At 46.3% G+C, this 23,873-nt stretch overlaps 1 long non-coding RNA gene across 1 annotated transcript; it reads left to right on the top strand.

Moving 5' to 3' along the window:
* Positions 1-20,844: 20,844 nt before the first annotated feature.
* On the top strand, positions 20,845-23,349 carry LOC141730852 (uncharacterized). Its single transcript, XR_012582634.1, has 3 exons — positions 20,845-20,963; positions 21,789-21,892; positions 23,221-23,349. It is a non-coding gene; the product is annotated as an uncharacterized LOC141730852 (long non-coding RNA).
* Positions 23,350-23,873: the final 524 nt, after the last annotated feature.

The following is a 23,873-nucleotide window of genomic DNA, read 5'->3' as shown; positions in this document are numbered from 1 at the left end:
TTTACGACAGTCGCGCTTTACGGCAGTTTTACGACAGTCGCGCTTTACGGCACCTTTTACGACAGTCGCGCTTTACGGCCGATTTTACGACAGTCGCGCTTTACGGCACCTTTTACGACAGTCGCGCTTTACGGCAGTTTTACGACAGTCGCGCTTTACGGCAGTTTTACGACAGTCGCGCTTTACGGCACCTTTTACGACAGTCGCGCTTTACGGCACCTTTTACGACAGTCGCGCTTTACGGCAGTTTTACGACAGTCGCGCTTTACGGCCGATTTTACGACAGTCGAGCTTTACGGCACCTTTTACGACAGTCGCGCTTTACGGCAGTTTTACGACAGTCGCGCTTTACGGCACCTTTTACGACAGTCGCGCTTTACGGCACCTTTTACGACAGTCGCGCTTTACGGCCGATTTTACGACAGTCGCGCTTTACGGCACCTTTTACGACAGTCGCGCTTTACGGCACCTTTTACGACAGTCGCGCTTTACGGCCGCTTTTACGACAGTCGCGCTTTACGGCCGATTTTACGACAGTCGCGCTTTACGGCAGTTTTACGACAGTCGCGCTTTACGGCACCTTTTACGACAGTCGCGCTTTACTTCAGTTTTACGACAGTCGCGCTTTACGGCACCTTTTACGACAGTCGCGCTTTACGGCCGATTTTACGACAGTCGCGCTTTACGGCACCTTTTACGACAGTCGCGCTTTACGGCACCTTTTACGACAGTCGCGCTTTACGGCAGTTTTACGACAGTCGCGCTTTACGGCACCTTTTACGACAGTCGCGCTTTACGGCCGATTTTACGACAGTCGCGCTTTACGGCACCTTTTACGACAGTCGCGCTTTACGGCCGATTTTACGACAGTCGCGCTTTACGGCAGTTTTACGACAGTCGCGCTTTACGGCACCTTTTACGACAGTCGCGCTTTACGGCCGATTTTACGACAGTCGCGCTTTACGGCCGATTTTACGACAGTCGCGCTTTAGGGCAGATTTTACGACAGTCGCGCTTTACGGCACCTTTTACGACAGTCGCGCTTTACGGCACCTTTTACGACAGTCGCGCTTTACGGCCGATTTTACGACAGTCGCGCTTTACGGCACCTTTTACGACAGTCGCGCTTTACGGCCGATTTTACGACAGTCGCGCTTTACGGCACCTTTTACGACAGTCGCGCTTTACGGCAGTTTTACGACAGTCGCGCTTTACGGCACCTTTTACGACAGTCGCGCTTTACGACACCTTTTACGACAGTCGCGCTTTACGGCAGTTTTACGACAGTCGCGCTTACGGCACCTTTTACGACAGTCGCGCTTTACGGCACCTTTTACGACAGTCGCGCTTTACGGCCGATTTTACGACAGTCGCGCTTTACGGCAGTTTTACGACAGTCGCGCTTTACGGCACCATTTACGACAGTCGCGCTTTACGGCCGATTTTACGACAGTCGCGCTTTACGGCACCTTTTACGACAGTCGCGCTTTACGGCAGTTTTACGACAGTCGCGCTTTACGGCACCTTTTACGACAGTCGCGCTTTACGGCAGTTTTACGACAGTCGCGCTTTACGGCCGATTTTACGACAGTCGCGCTTTACGGCCGATTTTACGACAGTCGCGCTTTACGGCACCTTTTACGACAGTCGCGCTTTACGGCAGTTTTACGACAGTCGCGCTTTACGGCCGATTTTACGACAGTCGCGCTTTACGGCACCTTTTACGACAGTCGCGCTTTACGGCACCTTTTACGACAGTCGCGCTTTACGGCAGTTTTACGACAGTCGCGCTTTACGGCACCTTTTACGACAGTCGCGCTTTACGGCACCTTTTACGACAGTCGCGCTTTACGGCCGATTTTACGACAGTCGCGCTTGACGGCAGTTTTACGACAGTCGCGCTTTACGGCCGCTTTTACGACAGTCGCGCTTTACGGCCGATTTTACGACAGTCGCGCTTTACGGCCGATTTTACGACAGTCGCGCTTTACGGCAGTTTTACGACAGTCGCGCTTTACGGCCGATTTTACGACAGTCGCGCTTTACGGCCGATTTTACGACAGTCGCGCTTGACGGCACCTTTTACGACAGTCGCGCTTTACGGCACCTTTTGCGACAGTCGCGCTTTACGGCACCTTTTACGACAGTCGCGCTTTACGGCACCTTTTACGACAGTCGCGCTTTACGGCACCTTTTACGACAGTCGCGCTTTACGGCCGATCTTACGACAGTCGCGCTTTACGGCACCTTTTACGACAGTCGCGCTTTACGGCACCTTTTACGACAGTCGCGCTTTACGGCACCTTTTACGACAGTCGCGCTTTACGGCCGATTTTACGACAGTCGCGCTTTACGGCACCTTTTACGACAGTCGCGCTTTACGGCCGATTTTACGACAGTCGCGCTTTACGGCACCTTTTACGACAGTCGCGCTTTACGGCACCTTTTACGACAGTCGCGCTTTACGGCCGCTTTTACGACAGTCGCGCTTTACGGCAGATTTTACGACAGTCGCGCTTTACGGCACCTTTTACGACAGTCGCGCTTTACGGCCGATTTTACGACAGTCGCGCTTTACGGCACCTTTTAACGACAGTCGCGCTTTACGGCAGTTTTACGACAGTCGCGCTTTACGGCCGCTTTTACGACAGTCGCGCTTTACGGCCGGTTTTACGACAGTCGCGCTTTACGGCACCTTTTACGACAGTCGCGCTTTACGGCCGATTTTACGACAGTCGCGCTTGACGGCCGATTTTACGACAGTCGCGCTTTACGGCAGTTTTACGACAGTCGCGCTTTACGGCACCTTTTACGACAGTCGCGCTTTACGGCCGATTTTACGACAGTCGCGCTTTACGGCCGATTTTACGACAGTCGCGCTTTAGGGCAGATTTTACGACAGTCGCGCTTTACGGCACCTTTTACGACAGTCGCGCTTTACGGCACCTTTTACGACAGTCGCGCTTTACGGCCGATTTTACGACAGTCGCGCTTTACGGCACCTTTTACGACAGTCGCGCTTTACGGCCGATTTTACGACAGTCGCGCTTTACGTCACCTTTTACGACAGTCGCGCTTTACGGCAGTTTTACGACAGTCGCGCTTTACGGCACCTTTTACGACAGTCGCGCTTTACGGCCGATTTTACGACAGTCGCGCTTTACGGCAGTTTTACGACAGTCGCGCTTTACGGCACCATTTACGACAGTCGCGCTTTACGGCCGATTTTACGACAGTCGCGCTTTACGGCACCTTTTACGACAGTCGCGCTTTACGGCAGTTTTACGACAGTCGCGCTTTACGGCACCTTTTACGACAGTCGCGCTTTACGGCAGTTTTACGACAGTCGCGCTTTACGGCCGATTTTACGACAGTCGCGCTTTACGGCCGATTTTACGACAGTCGCGCTTTACGGCACCTTTTACGACAGTCGCGCTTTACGGCAGTTTTACGACAGTCGCGCTTTACGGCCGATTTTACGACAGTCGCGCTTTACGGCACCTTTTACGACAGTCGCGCTTTACGGCACCTTTACGACAGTCGCGCTTTACGGCAGTTTTACGACAGTCGCGCTTTACGGCACCTTTTACGACAGTCGCGCTTTACGGCACCTTTTACGACAGTCGCGCTTTACGGCCGATTTTACGACAGTCGCGCTTGACGGCAGTTTTACGACAGTCGCGCTTTACGGCCGCTTTTACGACAGTCGCGCTTTACGGCCGATTTTACGACAGTCGCGCTTTACGGGCCGATTTTACGACAGTCGCGCTTTACGGCAGTTTTACGACAGTCGCGCTTTACGGCACCTTTTGCGACAGTCGCGCTTTACGGCAGTTTTACGACAGTCGCGCTTTACGGCACCTTTTACGACAGTCGCGCTTTACGGCACCTTTTACGACAGTCGCGCTTTACGGCACCTTTTACGACAGTCCGCGCTTTACGGCCGATCTTACGACAGTCGCGCTTTACGGCACCTTTTACGACAGTCGCGCTTTACGGCACCTTTTACGACAGTCGCGCTTTACGGCACCTTTTACGACAGTCGCGCTTTACGGCCGATTTTACGACAGTCGCGCTTTACGGCACCTTTTACGACAGTCGCGCTTTACGGCCGATTTTACGACAGTCGCGCTTTACGGCACCTTTTACGACAGTCGCGCTTTACGGCACCTTTTACGACAGTCGCGCTTTACGGCCGCTTTTACGACAGTCGCGCTTTACGGCCGATTTTACGACAGTCGCGCTTTACGGCAGTTTTTACGACAGTCGCGCTTTTACGGCACCTTTTACGACAGTCGCGCTTTACTTCAGTTTTACGACAGTCGCGCTTTACGGCACCTTTTACGACAGTCGCGCTTTACGGCCGATTTTACGACAGTCGCGCTTTACGGCCGATTTTACGACAGTCGCGCTTTACGGCACCTTTTACGACAGTCGCGCTTTACGGCACCTTTTACGACAGTCGCGCTTTACGGCCGATTTTACGACAGTCGCGCTTTACGGCAGTTTTACGACAGTCGCGCTTTACGGCACCTTTTACGACAGTCGCGCTTTACGGCAGTTTTACGACAGTCGCGCTTTACGGCACCTTTTACGACAGTCGCGCTTTACGGCACCTTTTACGACAGTCGCGCTTTACGGCCGATTTTACGACAGTCGCGCTTTACGGCAGTTTTACGACAGTCGCGCTTTACGGCCGCTTTTACGACAGTCGCGCTTTACGGCAGTTTTACGACAGTCGCGTTTTACGGCCGATTTTACGACAGTCGCGCTTTACGGCAGTTTTACGACAGTCGCGCTTTACGGCCGATTTTACGACAGTCGCGCTTTACGGCAGTTTTACGACAGTCGCGCTTGACGGCACCTTTTACGACAGTCGCGCTTTACGGCACCTTTTGCGACAGTCGCGCTTTACGGCAGTTTTACGACAGTCGCGCTTTACGGCACCTTTTACGACAGTCGCGCTTTACGGCACCTTTTACGACAGTCGCGCTTTACGGCCGATTTTACGACAGTCGCGCTTTACGGCAGTTTTACGACAGTCGCGCTTTACGGCACCTTTTACGACAGTCGCGCTTTACGGCACCTTTTACGACAGTCGCGCTTTACGGCCGATTTTACGACAGTCGCGCTTTACGTCACCTTTTACGACAGTCGCGCTTTACGGCCGCTTTTACGACAGTCGCGCTTTACGGCACCTTTTACGTCAGTCGCGCTTTACGGCCGATTTTACGACAGTCGCGCTTTACGGCACCTTTTACGACAGTCGCGCTTTACGGCAGTTTTACGACAGTCGCGCTTTACGGCCGATTTTACGACAGTCGCGCTTTACGGCAGTTTTACGACAGTCGCGCTTTACGGCACCTTTTACGACAGTCGCGCTTTACGGCACCTTTTACGACAGTCGCGCTTTACGGCCGATTTTACGACAGTCGCGCTTTACGGCAGTTTTACGACAGTCGCGCTTTACGGCCGCTTTTACGACAGTCGCGCTTTACGGCAGTTTTACGACAGTCGCGTTTTACGGCCGATTTTACGACAGTCGCGCTTTACGGCAGTTTTACGACAGTCGCGCTTTACGGCCGATTTTACGACAGTCGCGCTTTACGGCAGTTTTACGACAGTCGCGCTTGACGGCACCTTTTACGACAGTCGCGCTTTACGGCACCTTTTGCGACAGTCGCGCTTTACGGCAGTTTTACGACAGTCGCGCTTTACGGCACCTTTTACGACAGTCGCGCTTTACGGCACCTTTTACGACAGTCGCGCTTTACGGCCGATTTTACGACAGTCGCGCTTTACGGCCGATTTTACGACAGTCGCGCTTTACGGCACCTTTTACGACAGTCGCGCTTTACGGCACCTTTTACGACAGTCGCGCTTTACGGCCGATTTTACGACAGTCGCGCTTTACGGCCGATTTTACGACAGTCGCGCTTTACGGCACCTTTTACGACAGTCGCGCTTTACGGCAGTTTTACGACAGTCGCGCTTTACGGCCGCTTTTACGACAGTCGCGCTTTACGGCATCTTTTACGACAGTCGCGCTTTACGGCAGTTTTACGACAGTCGCGCTTTACGGCACCTTTTACGACAGTCGCGCTTTACGGCCGCTTTTTCGACAGTCGCGCTTTACGGCCGATTTTACGACAGTCGCGCTTTACGGCCGATTTTACGACAGTCGCGCTTTACGGCACCTTTTACGACAGTCGCGCTTTACGGCACCTTTTACGACAGTCGCGCTTTACGGCCGATTTTACGACAGTCGCGCTTTACGGCAGTTTTACGACAGTCGCGCTTTACGGCAGTTTTACGACAGTCGCGCTTTACGGCCGATTTTACGACAGTCGCGCTTTACGGCAGTTTTACGACAGTCGCGCTTTACGGCCGATTTTACGACAGTCGCGCTTTACGGCACCTTTTACGACAGTCGCGCTTTACGGCACCTTTTACGACAGTCGCGCTTTACGGCAGTTTTACGACAGTCGCGCTTTACGGCACCTTTTACGACAGTCGCGCTTTACGGCCGATTTTACGACAGTCGCGCTTTACGGCACCTTTTACGACAGTCGCGCTTTACGGCCGATTTTACGACAGTCGCGCTTTACGGCAGTTTTACGACAGTCGCGCTTTACGGCCGTATTTACGACAGTCGCGCTTTATGGCCGCTTTTACGACAGTCGCGCTTTACGGCTGCTTTTACGAGAGTTTTTTCTTGACCATCTTGGGGGTTTCTCCTGGTTTTTTTGCCGATCTTGTGGGTTTTTTCTGGGTTTTTTCTTGCCCATCTTGGGTTTTATTTCAGGGTTTTCTGTGGGAGTTTTCTGGTTTTTTCTTGCCCGTCTGGGAGTTTTTTTCTGTAATTTTTCTGGGTTTTTTGTTGATTTTTTCTTGCTTATCTTGATGGTTTTTTTGTTGATTTTTTCTTGCCCCTCTTGGGGTTTTTTTCCTGGGTTTTTTTCTGGATTTTTCTTGCCCATCTTGGGGTTTTTTCAGGGTTTTCTGTGATAGTTTTCTGGTTTTTTTCTTGCCCGTCTGGGAATTTTTTTTCTGTGATTTTTCTGGGTTTTTTGTTGATTTTTTCTTGCCCATCTTGGGGTTTTTTTTCTGGATTTTTTTCTTGGCCCTCTTGGGGTTTTTTTCCTGGGTTTTTTTCTGGATTTTTCTTGCCCATCGTGGGGTTTTCTTCTGGGTTTTTTTCCTGGGTATTTTTTTTTGCTTTTTTCTGGGTTTTTTCTGGTCCATCGTGGGTTTTTTTCTGGGATTTTTCTTGCCCATCTTGGGGGGCTTTTTTGGGTTTTTCTTGCACATCTTGGGGCTTTTTCTGGGATTTTTTCCTGGGTTTTTTTTTTTCTTGCCCATCTTCGGTTTTTTTAGGTTTTTTTTCTGGGTTTGCTCTTGCCCACCTAGATTTTTTTTTCCTGGGATTGTTCCGATTTTTTTCTTGATTTTTTATTGCCCATCTTGAGGTTTTTTTCCTGAGTTTTGTGGGGTTTTATTGTTGCCATCTTGGGGTTTTTTCGGGGCTTTTTCCTGGGTTTTTCCTGCCCATCTTGGTTTTTTTTACTGGGTTTTTTAGGTCTTTTTTAGCCTATCTTAGGGTATTTTTCTGGGTTTTTACCCGACTAGGACCAAGAAAAAAAAAAAAACAGCCGGGTTGAGGGGGGGAAGGCAGCTGGGGATTTTTTATTCTAAATTTAACAATGAGTTGCAAAACCTGAAAAGCAAAAGTCATACACACAAGGTTAAATCCAGTCAGCATGTACTCACACATGCAGAGACAGCAGACACAGACAGACACAGCCACATGCTCTCACACACGCTCACACATTCTTTCCACTTACACGCTCGCTGCGGCCCTTACCTGAGACTCTGAAGAACGTGCTTTGACACATCTTCTGGCTGCCGCTCCTTGACATAAATGGCAGATCCTGGGGAAGTCAGCAGCATTGGGGACCTGTGAGATGACAGGAAGGCTCAACGAGTGGCTATCTGACAGCTGGGACTTGTCACCAATCTGGACTGATAAGTTTTCTACCCAAAATCCCATAGAAGACAGTTGAACAGTAAAATTTCTATAACTGTTCTACCTAACTGTGACTACGTACCAGGGCAGGGCAGCTCCGATCATAAGTGGTACAATGTAAGAACACACAATATAAGCTGATGCATACAGTGCAAGTACACACAGAGCATAAATACACATAATATAGAGCGACGCGCTTACATACAGTGTAAGTACACACAGTATAAGCCAACATAGGTACATACAGTATAAGTACATACAGTACAAGCCAGCATAGGTACATACAATGTGAGTACATACAATATAGGTCAATATAAGTACACACAATATAGGTACATACAATACAAGCCAGGACTGGAGATAACTCTCTGGAAGAGGAATTCTTGAGCCCTATACCCTTTGAGAAGATAGAATCTATAGAACTACTGCAGTCACGTGAGAAGAGTGTAAGACGCTCTCTCTGGAAGTCCAAGAAAATGGAAAAAAGGCACTACCAAAGCTGGTAGTGAGAAGGAAGATGGATGAGAACTTCTTGTCCCTGTGAGACATTCCTGTCTCAAAGAGTAAAAATGTAAAGATGCCGGAATAAGGGATATCCAAAAAGGAATGTGAGTAGAACACGGCCTATATGGCACAGAAGAGTGCCAATAAAGCGTCGAGAAGTAACAAAGGCCTATGACATGGAAGACAATGGACACACGCTACATACCACAGACACGGACAACATAACATAGACACAGATGACATAACAGAGACAAATAGCAACTGCCTGGCACTTTCCCCTTAGTTACCTGAGATTCCTAGCACAAGATGAGCCAGAGGCTGATGATGCCAAAGCAAAGGAAGCCCTATGACAATAGCATGTGATGATGAAATATAACTCGTTAAAAGAAGTTAGTGCCAAAGCAGTTAAGAGGATGCCCGAGAGGCTCGGCAAGCCTAGAGAAGGAAGCAGACTGCTGGGTGACCGTGGCTATAGCTCCAGACCTGAAGGCGAGCTCCTCGGGGTAAAGATCCATGACGGTGTCGAGTCAAGGAAGGCTGACGACGCAAAGTTCACAAGAATGTGGAGATGGGTCGGAAATGCCCTGCCTGGCAAAGGCTCTGGTGAGGCTGAAGAGAAACCCTCTCCCTTTACTTCCAGAGAGCCTGTCCCACTACAGACCTCTCCACTAAGCTGACATCAGATTGCCTCCTGTGACAGTAAAGGTTTTTCCCCTTCTCCCAATCACTGGCCCCGACACTCAGCTTTTGGAAGAGGAGTGGACAAAATCCATCCTCGGTTGGATGTGGACGTTGAGATGTGCTCTGTGTGTGCTTCAGTGCTGCCACTTCCAAGCTTTGGCTACATGCCTCCTCAGGGGACCTAAGACAAAACAGAACATGTGACTATTGCTCTCAAAAACAGTAATCCCCAGGAGTCCTCCACACCACTGCCCCAGCTCACCTCAAATCTTGATTTGACTCCAGAGGCCGCCCAGAAGATACCTACAAAGAGAAAAAGTACACTCTTAGCATGCTGCTGCATAACGCTCACATATGAGTCAGCCTGCCTCAACGCCAACTCGCCTGCCCTTCTCTGTTCCTGGGCATGCCTAGGACAGCACCTGCAAAGAAACAAAGCAGAAAAGCATGCTGAGATACTGTGAAAACACAACCTCCCAACCCTGACAAGTATGCCACACCGATACTTTAAGCTTGCACGCACATGGCATGGGTGTGCTCAGCTAGGATAGACTGCAAGTAGACCACCTAAAATAAAAAAAAAACAAGAGGAGATGCTTGGAGCTGCACCAGAAACTGAGACTTCAGCAATAACAACTGCTTCTGTACCCTACTCAATGCTCAACTTGCCCACTCGGTCTTGACTGCTGCTCTCGCCCTTGACTTCCTAAAAAGAGAGGCAAAGAACAGTGCTGTAACAGCCACCATTTATGCTTCCTCTACAGTGACAAACAGTGACTGACCTGCTCAGGGAACCTCCTCACCTGGGATGGGGTACTCTGCCCTGGATTTTATCCTTCTGCATCTGAAAGAAAGTTAGGACAAGAGTCAAAGGGCTGCAGGATAACTTAAGGGCTCCAGATATCTTGTGTCCATCTACAAATCCCATCTAGAGTCCACCAACACCTCACAATACAAACTTCAAGTCCCCAGGACTTCTCCTATTGCACCAGGCTATGCGGCAGGGCAGAGCAGCTCCAGCACAAATGTGTGCTGACACCCGTGACACAGGACAGGACGGGACAGACAATGGGGACACAACACAGACAGAAATCTCTTGGCAAGGAAAATGGCTGCAAGGACTGAGAGAATGCAAAAGGTGATGACCGAGGTAAGACCGATGGTGAGCTGATGAGGCTCCTGGAAAAAGAAGATGCTAACTGGATGATTTATTCCAAGAACAGCAAAGATGGATGCCTAGGAGTCCTATGGTCAGAATCCTGTACCTAACCTCATATTATTACAAGCCCTAATCCACCATAATGGATCCAGGTGGGGCATAGCTGTCCATACAGCTCAGAACAAGACCTGAAAAGACATCTGACAGGATGCTTCCAAAGGCAGAAGAGAGTCTGATGCCTGTCTGAGCTCCCGAGTCAAAAGTTCTATGGCCTGGGTGCCAGGCCAAGGAATGCAGAGATCACAGATGCTAAGAATGATGCCAGGGTTTCTGACAGTCTCCTCAAAGGGCTAAGGTAAAAGACATGACATACCCAAACAACACATAATGCACAATAGACAAGTGACACTAGACACACCGGGACTGCTCTGCCCTGCTGCACACCTCAGCTCTGTGATCAAAAGTGAGACTTTGCTTTTATGAGGCCTAAAGGGCCACTTCATGAACACCTCCCATCTCCAAAGCTGACTCAGAAACCTCTCCAGTAATTCCCAAACCAGCACCCTGCTTTCATCCTCTCTGTGGGTCTTAGCCCTCTACTTATCTCTCAGACATCTGGGGATGCAGGTCCATGTCATTTACAAAAGATGGTGGCCTCTACATCAGGGAAGGTCCTGCTGGCACTGTTGTTCAACAACCTCCTGGTGTTTCTTAGCCAGCTACATTAAAGAAAACCAAATATCAATGCATGACCTCAGCAGCACACTGGCCAAAACCCAACAATTCTGCTACTCACCATTGTCCTAAGAATGCCGGGCTCCTGGGGGCACAAGCTTTGTCCTCACTCAGAGGCTGACACCATCGTCACGGGGTAGGCCTGGGATAAGAGGAGAGGTGGTGATGCGGCATTGCTGAAACCTGAGTGGACCCTCGCTCCTCCTCCCCACTTCCCTGACTCACCGCAACTCCTTGGCCATTGCTGAAGGCCACCCTGGTGACACCTTTAAATAGAAAAGGCAGGGGCTTCATCGCCGAGTCCCGTGATACTTCTGCAGGGCTCAGGAGAGCAGCGAACCCGGGCCGTCAGCCAGTTGGTGACTGGGGCTTGGGGTGCTCCGAGTGGACTGCCTAAATCGCAGAAACAGATGCTTAGAGTTACACTGGAAAGTGAGTCTTGAACAATAACACTGCTTCTGAACTCTACTCAATGCTCACCTTGCCCACCTCACCTCACCTGGACTGCTGATATCCAGCTTTACTTCCTAAAAAGAAAAAGAACAGTGCTGTAACAAAGTGACACTTGACACTCCCCCTGCAGAGACAAAAAGTGACTGACCTGCTCGGGGGAACCTCCTCACCCGGGATGGGTGGATGGGTTTTGCCCTGGATTTTATCCTCTGCATCTGAAAGTGAGGACAAAAGTCAAAGGGCTGCAGGATGACTTCACAGCTCCAAACACGTTGTGTCTATCTAGGAATATCATCTAGTCAAGTGACACCCCGCAAACTGCAAGTCCCCGGGACTTGTTCTATTGCAGCAGGCTATGCAGCAGGGCAGAACAGCTCCGGCACAAATGTGTGCAGACGCCCGTGACACAGAACGTGACAAATGGGGGGACATTAAACACGACACATTATGTTTGTGGTGAGGGCCTCAAGGGGAGAAGGTGAAAGGGACCCCAAAGACACACTAGGTAACACGGTACACTGGACAACACCAGACAGACCAGAGCTGTTCTGCACTGCCCGCCTGAAAGCTGCCATCAAAAGTAGAGCCTCTCCGTTTAGCTGTCCTAAGAGCCCCTTGGAGAAGTTTGCTTTTCCCTCTGCTAATTTTTAAACCTGTACCAAGAACTCCCAACCCGCTACTCTCCCATCATCCCATCTCCAAGCCATGGCTCCCAACTTATCTCTTGGATGATTGGTGATGTGGATCCACGTTGCACCTCAAATGAGTCTGCCTCAGAGGGCCTCGTGATTGCCTGTTAACCTCTTCGTTAGCTACAATAAAGAAAACCAAAACCAATGTATGAGTTCAGAGTTATGTGGGCCATATCCCAGCCAGTCAGCTGCTTGCCCTCTCCTGAGTGTGCCTGGCTCCTTCAGGCTCCAGCTTCATCCTGATTCCAAGCCTGTGGCCTTCATTAGGAGTGGCACCTGGGTTAGAGAAAGGCAAAGTTAAATGGCATTCCTGTGAGTGCAGCGGATGACTTTGTGTGCTGTTAGACATGTGAATGCCTCTATGCCTCTGCTATGCTTCTGAAAAGCCTTGGGGGGGGGGGGGGGGGGGGGGCTCAAATAAACACCATTTCTCACCCTGCTGCCTTCAAAACTCCCCAGAATAACTTCCTAACCAGATACCTGCTCACCATCCCTCTCCTAGTCACAATCCTCAACTCATCTAAACCCTCAATCTAAGACATTATCTTCAACACTCTTTTGTGACATGATAAAACTGCTGAAAAATCTCAAGTGTTGCACTTGGCAAAACCTGGAATCTCAGGAAGCTGCACTCTTCCAAAGAAAAACAAAACCAACAACAAAAAACCCAAAACCAAAACAAAACAAAAAAAAACACAAAAGCAAAACCAGGAATTACCAAAGCACCTTACCACTCCTAAACACACAACCCAAAAATCATGAACTTAAATACTCCCTGTGTTCATTGCTGTTTTCTTCACAGTGCCTTCAAGCCTCTGTTGCTTTAGATATCTAAAAGCACCTGCTAAAAGGAAGATGAGATAAGCTGAAAGAGCATCTTCACTGAAATGAGAGGAGAGCTCTTACCCCAGCACATCCCAGAGAGGGAATGAAGCCCCTCACCCAAAGGCTGGGGTTAATGTACCCCTGATTGTGCCCACTTCTCATTTCCATGGCATCCAGGAAAAGGGAGGGGGCAAATCCCACTGGGTATAAAAGCCCTCAGAGCAGCTGCAGCTGTTTGGCCCCTCTGACTTGAATTCAAGGGGACTAAAGGGCTTGATACAAGAGAAAGCTCTTCAGGGAAATGGCAGCACTCTCTGTTTTGCTACAGCTACTTGGGGCAAAAGGGCAGAAAACAGGTACAAAATAAAACTTTGTATTTAGGCAGCATAGCTTCGTAATTTGGGCAATTTATGTAAGTTAACAGCAACTTGATAAGTTGCTGTTAACTTACATAATTATTCTTCAGTGACTGCTAAGTAGTACTTCATGTGTGACTGAGTGGAGAAGAATACTAATGATATGAGTAGTCAAAGTCTCCTTAGAACCTCTAATTGGGGCTATCTACATAATAAATAAATATAAGAAAAAATAATAGACCTCTACGTGGTATTAAGATTACGTATGTGCACACGTGCTGGCCTTGCTCCCATCCAAAATATTTGATACCAGGGTGTGGGTAGAAGTGCCCTGAAATGCAGTTTTAAACCCCTAAAAAGCTGGAAAAGGCAAAGTTTGCTTCAAGTGCACTCCTTAAAATGAGGAAATAGGTCAGTTACCTCCACTTAGGCTAATACGGTGGCAAATAAATGGCTTCTCCCCTTTAATTTAATCCCCTAAAATATTGGGCAAAGAGGAGCATTCCTCAGCTTAAATCTCTCCAGTGATGGAAAATGGGGGATTTTTCCATCAATTCAAACCCTTAAAAAGGAGGAACAGTTCGGCTTCCTTCTCCATTTAAGCCTTATTATGATGAAAAGGGCAGAGCTACCCTTAATTCAAACTCATAAAAAAGCATCATCAAGGTTTTCCCCTTCCATTTGAACTGCAAAATAATGAAAGATGGGGACTCTCTATCAATTAAAACCCGTAACGGCATGGAAAAGGCAGGGTTTCCTTCGATTGAGACCATTGAAGTTACAGGGGAAGTAGATTCCTCTTCAATTTGAATGTGGACAATTGTGGGAAAGGAAGCTTTTCCCCTCAATTAAACCCCCTTTCTCCTAGCAATCCCTCCCTTTTCTGGGGGCACTGGGGAGGGACTGATAAAAGCTGAAAGCTCTCCAGGACCCCGCATGCTGCCCCACCTGCTCAGGTGCTGCCCCTTGGCACGAGGGCTCGTCCCTCGGCATTTTCTCCGAGCGGGGCTCCGCGCCCGGGCACATCCGGCTGCTCCGCAGCCCCTGCCGGATGCTCCCACCGCCGTTCCCCGAGGGGCATTCGGGATACTTCTGTTTCCTTCTCTGGGCTGGCAGTTCCTTGTGCAGACGTGCCCAGGTAACCCTCTGAAAGCAGCCTCTGGCAGGAGCTGCCCCCTCCTCATTCTCACTGGTCACACCTGGAGCTGCTGCACCTTGGAGTGGGAGGATTTTAGCCAGATTTCTGGAATACTTCCTGCAGGACTCAGTAACTCAGGGCCAAAAAGATTTTCTTCCAGCTGTGAAATTAAAAAAAAAAAAAAACTCAGAAAACTAAGTAAATCTTGTACTTAAAGCAAGTACTTGTAATCTGGAAGTTTGTATGGACTAACTGTCAACTCTCAGGAAAATAAACACCCTGCTATCTTATCTTGCCCCTACATAGTGAAGCAATCTAATAATTTACAATAAAATTTACCGGCTTCTAGTTCATGAACTATTAATGGTATTTGTTATGATTTTATGATGCTGTTTACAGGTCAGTGTTCTGAGGGTAGTTCCAGCCCTCCCTTGGCCCACTGTCCTCTGCAACAAGGCCCCTGTGCTGTGTGGCTGTAAATGGCAGCTGATGCATCTGTTTTGAAGAAAAACAGTGTGAATTGTGTGTTGAAACTTAGTACCGGTTCTCTGTGCCGTTCAGTATTTTACACTGAATCAAAGAATATGTGTTCTGGGCTTTAATTCTTTTTTAATGGTGTCTTATCTCAGGGGAGCTGGGCAGAACTGGGTAAGTCTGATGACTAGAGAGCGTGAATAATATTTGCACAGCTTTCTGTGTTTTCAGTGCTCAGTCAATGACAACTAACATAAATTACAAAAGCTGAGGAAATGCAAGAATGCTCCTGTCATTGTGTGCTTTTTAGTTTAGGTACCAAAGTGAAATGTGCAGTGATTTGAAGAAAGCCCAACTGGAGCTAAACATCCTTTAATTAACCTTTGCAGGATAGTTTAAAAGTTATTCAAGAAGGTCTTGGAACATGGCAGCCAGAAATGCCTGAAGAGTTCACAGAAACTGCAAGCATCTGTTAAAAGCACAAGAATATGGATCTTTTTGTTTTAGAATAAAAATGGCTGGTTAACAAACATCCTGAAGAGTCAGCCACCCACATTCTTCCTCCAAAGAATTGCAGATTCTTAGCTCCTGGGCTCTGAGATGTAATTACAGTATGAGGAGGTTTGGGAGAGCTGAAAAGTCACCATAGCAACCTCCTGGCAAAAATCTTCGCTCATCCAACCTAAAGCAAAATTTATTTTTATCTGAACGGCCTTAGTGAGCCTGAACATGTTCTGTGTTCTGGCTCTCTGCTTCATTTCATTGTACTCCTCAGACACGGTATTTTCCTGCTCTAAGTCCTAAAGGCCATCTTCTAAATCTTTTAAATGAAAGTTTTGACTAGAAATGGATGCAAGATGCTGGCTGTTAAATCGGGGTCTGCCTCTGAGTTAAGAAAGAGGTGCCCTCTCGTGGCATTCCAGACCCTTTGCCATCAGCTCTAGTGAAGCTGATAAACAACCTGTGCTGAATAATTTTAAGCATTGAAGTGAACTGAAAAATGTGGAAACAGATAAAAGAAGATGAAGGAAATAAAAACCATTGAAAAGTCCTGTGCAGTCCCTCTTCAGAAGAAAGAAAGGCTCTCCATGCAAGAGTTTATGCAAGTTCCAGAAGCTAGGAGAAGCTAGGCAGCATGGACTTGGTGAGACGCAGTGCTTGCCAAGCAATTTTCATGGATGTGATCTGCCCATGATAGGAGACTGAGACCTGCTGGTCGAAGTTGCTGGATGGCAGGAGGGTGCTCAGCTGCAGCTATTTGACTGTATAAGGGTCTGTGCGGGTGCACAGGGGGAAGGCAAAGCAGGAGAAGAAATGCTGAGATATAAAGCAGTTTGGTTAAGGGGTGCTCTCAGTTTTTTGAGGAAAAACTTGAAGTCTGCGGTGTTTAAATGGGGGTAACCAAGAGGAGGAGACAGATTTGTGAGCAATAAGGTGACGATGGATGGGTAGGTTATGTAGAAAAGCTGAAGGAAGGGATGCTTCTATTACTTTTGGAGCCTAGAGTATCTGGACTAGCAGGGTGCACTGCTCAGCAGCCTTGGGAGGTTCAGGCTTTCTCCAGTTATTCTTACATCCCTCTCAGACCCAGTAAGGGGAGTGAACAACCAAGAGCTGCTGTCAGAACATTTAAGATCACGCTCCTGCAGGAGACAGCCACCTGGCCTCCAGGGCTGATTTTGTCCCTCTGGAGCTAACTCACAAAATTCAGAAGTTGATCTCTGGCTGACCAAAGTGACAGGCACACAGGGGTGTCCTTCTCAGGGGCCACTCTCTCTGAGACCTCACTCATGAAATCTTTCTCAGCAGCAAGCAACAATTAGTATTTTTGGAACTTGGCAATGACTAATTAATATCTTGCAGGAAGGAAGAAAGAAGCTGGTGATGATCTTTATACTACACAAATATGGCCTAGCTATTGGGGGTAATTTTCAACTAGTGTTCTTCACTGCAGTCACTTTTGCTGCTATATGAAGACTGGAAAGCCACCAAAAATATGGCTAATGATATAGAAATATATTTATTGCAATCCTCTTATTGGTTAGCCTCATTTTTGATGCTCACCTATTGGAAACCGTACATATTTACAGGATGCCAAATAGACCATTTATTAATGCTTAAATCAAAATCCTTGAGTTGGACTTTAAAAAGTCCGTGGTACAGTAGTCTCATGGCTTCAGACCTTGTCTGCCATCACGTCTCAGTCCTCTTTTCACAAGCAGAATCACATCACCTGTGAGGCAATGGTTTTTGAAACATTACACTGATAACAACAGGAATGGAGTGGAGCCTGTGATCGCCCTCTGCAGATTCAATTCTACCTGGAGAGAATCTGCAGCACTGGAATGTGCAGGGAGGCCAGTCGAGCCCCAGGTGTTCTAATAGTTTGGAATGTGGATCAATGGATCATATCCTAACATCATGTCTATATTTCTGTAGGATGAAAAACATATTTATTCCAGTCATATGGCATGCCTGATGACTCAGAGCTGGATTTTAGCCGCTTCATTGTCCACTTGCTCCAGTTTGACTCTGTGCTGACTTCACAGCCTGTGGCTTAGTGCAAAGGGAAAAATCAAATCTGTGCCTAGCACGCAGAAACTTAGGTACTGTAGCATGCCTGCTGTCCTTTGATTTCAGCTGTCCTTTGAACTTCAGAAGACAATTTCAAGTCGTTTAGGATAAAAATAGGAGACTTCAAGTTATTACCAGCCCCTGTTTCTGTTATTGTCCATGGATGAATTGTCATTGATTTGAGTGAGTTGGACTGTTTTATTTTGAGCATGGATGAGTGTCCTTAACTTGAACTACAGTAGAGAGAACAATGTTTTGTGTTGCATGGTCTAACCCTGCTTCTTTCTGACCATGCTCCTTATTCATAGATATTTGGCTTTGTATTAATATGTTGAATTTATTTCTCATAGCCAGAGTTGCAATGGCAAGTCTCTCACAGTCACATCAGAGTGTGAACTAAAAAATACCAATTACCAGCCTCGCAAGGAAATGGCACTTCTGGGGCACAATTTTGTGATCCTGTTCTTCTTTCAGCACCTGGGCCTGTAATGCAACAGGGTGATTCAGTTCACTGTGATTTTCTGTTGTACATGTGTGCAAAAATATTCACAGTGCAGAGGTTTGCATCCAAAAAGGAGATAGAGGAGGCCTGTAACTTTATTCAAATAAAGGGAGAGGCCGTGGGGTATTTCCCCCAGGGTCTCTCAAATTGTTGGAGGACACAGTGTCCTTTTAATCCTATTTTCCTGGCCATATCATCCTCTCTCTTTCTCCATTGGCTGAGGTACTTGAGTGGTACAGACTTACCGAATCACCTGCCACATGATCCCCCTAATATGCACCCCCCCCCCAACCTCCCCCCCCATTCTGTATCTCTGTTCTGTCAATTAGTACTATTCCTCTGGATTTTATGGTTCCTTTCTCTTACTATCTTGTCTATCAATCTCTGGTCTTACCTACAAGCAGGCTCAAACACTCTATTTGTAAAGACACACTCATTCCTTTCACAGGTGACAAGCATCATCCATTTTCTCCCTGTCTGCCTGGTGATGTGGCAGATACATGCAAAATGCAAAAGTCATATCTGCTTTGACAAGGTGATTGTCTTCAAGGAAATTTAGCTATGAAGGAATGCCTGGAATTTTTTACTTTGAAAACAACAGGCAGGATGGCGAGCATTTAAAATGGGAATTTTTATGCCAGGTTATCATTAAGCCTCAGACGATGAATATCAATGTTCCTTTCACAGACATTACAAATGCCTTTCCCTGAAGGCTGTCACATCTTACACGGGCAAGAAGGGAACACAGATAAGTGTCCTCCAACACAAGAAATGAAAAAGGATAAAAGTGCATAAGCTCTGGTTTTGCCTGTGATCTAAATCCTGTATTTTCCCTTGCTATGCTGTGTTTAGTTGATCACCACATCCAAGGAAAACAGTTTAAAAAAAAAATAGGGCAGGCCAGAGCTTGGATTCATTTTGCATGTGTGTGCTTTCCCCCTGCAGGACGACAGTTTAACGATGGAGAGATTGAACACTTATGTTGTGAGTGCCAGCATTGAAAATGCATCGATTCAGAACCTTAACGAGCCCATGATTGTCACTCTCCACCACATAGACCAGAACAGGGTAGGATGTGTTCATTTCTCAGTGATGGGGTGAGGCAAAGCTGACTTCACATTTTCAATAAACTGGAACAGGACAAATAAACTTAAAACACCTTGCTGCCTGACCGCTCCATGATGCATGGACCCAAGCATTGACTGACCACACACATCTCAGTGTTTAATAATTCCGTGCAGGTCACTAATGCTTGTGTCTGGACTCTAAATCCATACTTAGCAACAAGGGACATTTTTATTGTTTCCTTGTTCTGATCTAGGCTTTTTGTTTTTTCAAAGAGTAGTTTATTTGCCAGAAAATAGTGGGCCTTGGATTGGACTGAAATGATTTATCCTTGATCTGAATTTGGAAAATAGGTCAGGTCATCAAAAGAGAGGAACTTTAAAAAACCCCCAAAAGATGCGAAGATGTTTTAAAAATCAAATTTCTTTGTTTTGTTTAAGTCTATTTTAAATTTAAGTTTAGACTTTACCCTAAAGTCTAAGCTTAGTCTAAAGTCTAAACAGACTTTAGGTTAAAGTGTATTTTTAAGTGGGCATGGGTCAAACTTGTTGATTGAATTCCTCAGAATTTTTGTGCTGCCAATGTTTAAAGTCCAGCCTCCACGTGAGTGTATTACAAACCCAAGGCAGAAGAAAATCATTCAATAAGATGAACTTGGTTAGAGTTTGAGTTAATGAGGACTTGTAATTGCTGTTTTTGTGGCAAAATGCTCTTTCCATCTGGCAAATACATACCCAGAAATTTCACCCAGATATCCCCTCTCTTCTGTCATTTTTACTCTACCAGACCATCTGGCACCTTTCAGATTTTTTTCCTTGACCTTTTAAAATTATCTTAATTAAATATTTAATGAGTTATCATCCAAACCTACATCTTTGGCTCTGTGCCTAATTATATTTGACAGCCTACAAATCACACATCTTAACAGCTTATCTGTTAGGCTGGCTTCCTGTAAACTCTGTACATTATTAAACTTTATTAATGATATAATAATAGTAAAAGTAAATGAATCTGTGCCTTGGAAAAATTTGCAGCATTATGAGTAACAGAGTCTCCAAGAGAAATTATTGCATTGAATATCCATTTACATCTGTTCAGCTCTCACTTGCCTTTCCTGCCTGATTTCAGAGAGGGGGAATTGCTGAAATTCTAAAGTAAAGGTTTCTTGTAGAGGTTTTTTTTTTTTCAAATGTATAAAATCTCAGGTTGTTATTGCAGGTCTTAGTCATAACTTTTGAATTTCACCAGTAATTTGGTGTGACATCTCAGGCACCACATGGACCCAATAAGATTAGACACGGGAATTGGTCTAAGGTGAACGATTTGTCAGATTTGCTGCTGTCAAGACTACAAGATATTGAAAGATACAGCTAAAACTGGGAAAATCACTGACTCGCAGGATTTCCCTTGGTAAAGGGGAAGGCAAAAAGTGGGGCTCTGCTGGTTTAGTGCCATGGGTGAGATGGCCAATATCCTGGCTGGCTCCTCAAGCCCAAGTGTCTGGCTGCCCAGTATCTCGTGGTGTCTCCACTCACAGGCAGACCCCTTCTGCAGCACCGCACACAAATAATCGCAGACATAAAGTGGGCTTTGCTGCCAAGCAGTGCAGAGGTAATCAAATCCAAGTGCCTTGGTTATACACCCCCATTCGAGGTGAGATACACCATCTGCAACTGCAGACGGAGTGCATGTGTCCTGAAGAAATGTTACAGCCTCCTTTCTTCTGTTTCCAGGGCAATGCTGCAGTGCACTGAGTCTTTTGGGACTTTGGGAAAAACAGTAAGTGTTACTTGTCGAGCTGGCTCTGTCCCCAGAGGTTTGGTTTCTTGACATTGCACCTTGAAACCTGAGCGTGTGCTGCTGCTTTGTGTTGATATCAACACCTCGGTACTCAGCGTTATCCCCAAGGACATGGGTATGTCAGTGTGCAATGCTGCATCTGCACAAATAAGAAGACTTTGCTAAGGAAAAAGGCAGAAAGTTAATGAAATATCAGATGAACTCTTACCGTGACTTCAGGGAATACAGTAGGGGCTTTGCTGGGATTAGGTCTTTAAAATGGCTAAGACAGTCACCAGAGAGAGATAACTGTGAATTGGGTTAACTCGGAGCACGTGAGAGAGGTTTCCTCTGCAATCACTAGGAGTAGAAATTATTTGCTTAGTTTTGATCAGAATCTTAGCTTCTGAATTTGTGATGCAGACCACAAAAATAGGGTCATAACATTAGGTCTTACCAGGGAAGATCTGGCTGTTTAAGTGCTGCCTAAACAAACTCTCTGCCCTGTGTTTCTTTTCTTCTGTTTCCACATCCTCCAGCACAATCCCCCCCAGCACTAGGTTCTTTAGCTTCTTTCTATGTGTGCAGATATGTAAATGACTTTAAATATTTCTTCATTCCACTAAAAGCTTTCATCCAAATTTTGAGGTTCTCAGGCAACTACAGAAGATGTGTTTCAGTGTGAAATCTCACTTGTGTGCTGCTAAATGACCCTGCAATCTGTACTAACTTGAGCTTGTCTTCACACACCCTGCATGCTGCAGAGCTAATAAATGATGGAGGATGACTAACTCTGCTTAAAAATCCTTTTTCTTTATTACACAGATGGACTGGGTGGTTGGAATACATCGGGGTGTGAAATGGAATATACAGATATGAATTATACAATCTGTTTCTGTAACCATCTTACCCATTTTGGAGTCCTACTGGTGAGTACACCATGAATCATCTCCGAGAAAGTCCTGTGGTACTAAACAAAGTCATCTCTAGCTTTGGAGAAGAGATGGGAGATTCATCTCTATACAAGCTCTTAGATATCTGCAATGTTGCCAGAATCAGTAATACAAAGAAAACAGTTATAATAATTTAATGGTGTAAAGTCCTTTAAACTGCTTTGAGGCAGTTTTGTTTTACAGATGTAGTTTGTACTTTGCAGTGTAATTTAATCAACCTTAATATGTGTTGGAAATACTGTGTTAAATTTATTAACTGCCAGCGACAACTAATGACATTACACATTCTTGAAAGCTTTATCTATGCTCCATGAGAAAGTGAAGTTTAGTACAAATATGGGAGATGTCATTATCTAGAACCTCTTATTTCTCTGTAATATAGAGAAAGCTGCTCCTAAAAGCAAAATGTCAAAAGCTGGAACAACTGCCTGAGAATGGGCTGCACAAAAGGCAAAGAGACAGGCAGGTTCTAAGCAAATCAGGTGGATTAAATTGTCTATTCATGGTAGGACACAGCCCACAGGATGGGGTGAGGCCCCACCTTTGCCTTTGGATGCTTCCCTTGTCAGCATGACCCTGCTCCAGAGGCAAAAGCTCTCCTGGGAATAAAATTGTGGCTTTACAGAAAGGAATTGAGATGGTTGCAATTCCAGACACTTGCTTAAGTTTTTGTTCAAGCAAGAAGAATTCAGTCTGATTTTCAGATCACACCTTGCACTGTCACTTTGGTAATCAGCACAGATACAGGTCTTCAGCAGCATCATCTCTGGGACATTGGAGATGCATGTTACTAGTCAAAATAGAAGAGAAACTGTGTCAGGGAACAACAAAATCCTCTCAGTGTTCCTCCTGGCAGCAGCTGTGGAGAAGCAGGGCCCAGCTTCCTGTCTGATTTTGCAGTGGCGTTTCCTGGACAGGGAGGATCTACAATGCTTTAAGGCATTTAGCAGGTTTGTGCAGTTCCCAAGCATGGCAGCTGCCACTGAAACAAAGTAGTTTCTCCTACAAAGCGAGCTCCCGGTGAAATAATTTTGGTAAGATCTTGGAATCCATATTCAGTTTGTGGTTTCTGAAGAACAGCTTTTCTAGCTTCACAACTTATTGCCAGATACTTTAAATACTGCAGGCTAATTTGCCAGTTACTAGTTTGAATATTCTGTGGGACTGTACGATAAAAAACACATAAATATATTAATGGAAAATCTCCAAAAGTAGCAGTAAGCAGAACAGTAATTTCGCTATGTGAAAGGAAGTTTCTAAATCTGTCTTGGCAAACAACTGTGTTTCTTTATCTTGTAACACAGGACTTGGCCCGGACTGAAATAGATGTCACACATGATCATATATTAACTTTGACAAGATATGCAGGATGTGGTGCTTCTTCACTTTTTTTGGGAATAACGCTCATGACATACCTAACCCTTGAGTAAGTATGATCCTTTTTCTTACACTGACTGTAATATTTTGGCAATAAGGAATTTGCAGCAATGATCAGAATGTTTGCTAGTATTTGATGCTGTGATGCATAAAAGGGAAGACTGAGAGTATAAATATTGCTTTATTTTGATGTCTGTCTGCTGCAAAATTAGAGAGATTTGAATACTTCTACTTCAATACAAGCACCTATCTTTACTGTTCAGCAATTTTTATGTTCCTAAATTTCACAAAATCATTGAATGCTTTGGATTGGAAGGGATTACTAAAAGGTCCTCTAGTTTCAGCACCTTGCCATTGGTAGGGATGCTTTCCACTAGACCATGTTGCTCCAAGCCTCATCCAACGTGGCCTTGAACACTTCCTGGGACAGAGCAGCCACAGCTTCTCTGGGCAACCTGTGCCAGGGCCTCACCGCTCTTTCAGTAAAATGTCTGTAAAGAGTAAAAATTCCTGTCATTTCAAAAATTTACCCCTGGACATGGGTGAGTTATTACATCAAGAATCTGGAATATTCCTGTGC

Source organism: Zonotrichia albicollis, chromosome 14 (assembly GCF_047830755.1).
Source record: "Zonotrichia albicollis isolate bZonAlb1 chromosome 14, bZonAlb1.hap1, whole genome shotgun sequence".
In the NCBI taxonomy this organism is placed as follows: Eukaryota; Metazoa; Chordata; class Aves; order Passeriformes; family Passerellidae; genus Zonotrichia; species Zonotrichia albicollis.
The sequence above is the reverse complement of the archived record's forward strand: the minus strand, read 5'-3'. Positions and strand labels throughout refer to the sequence as shown.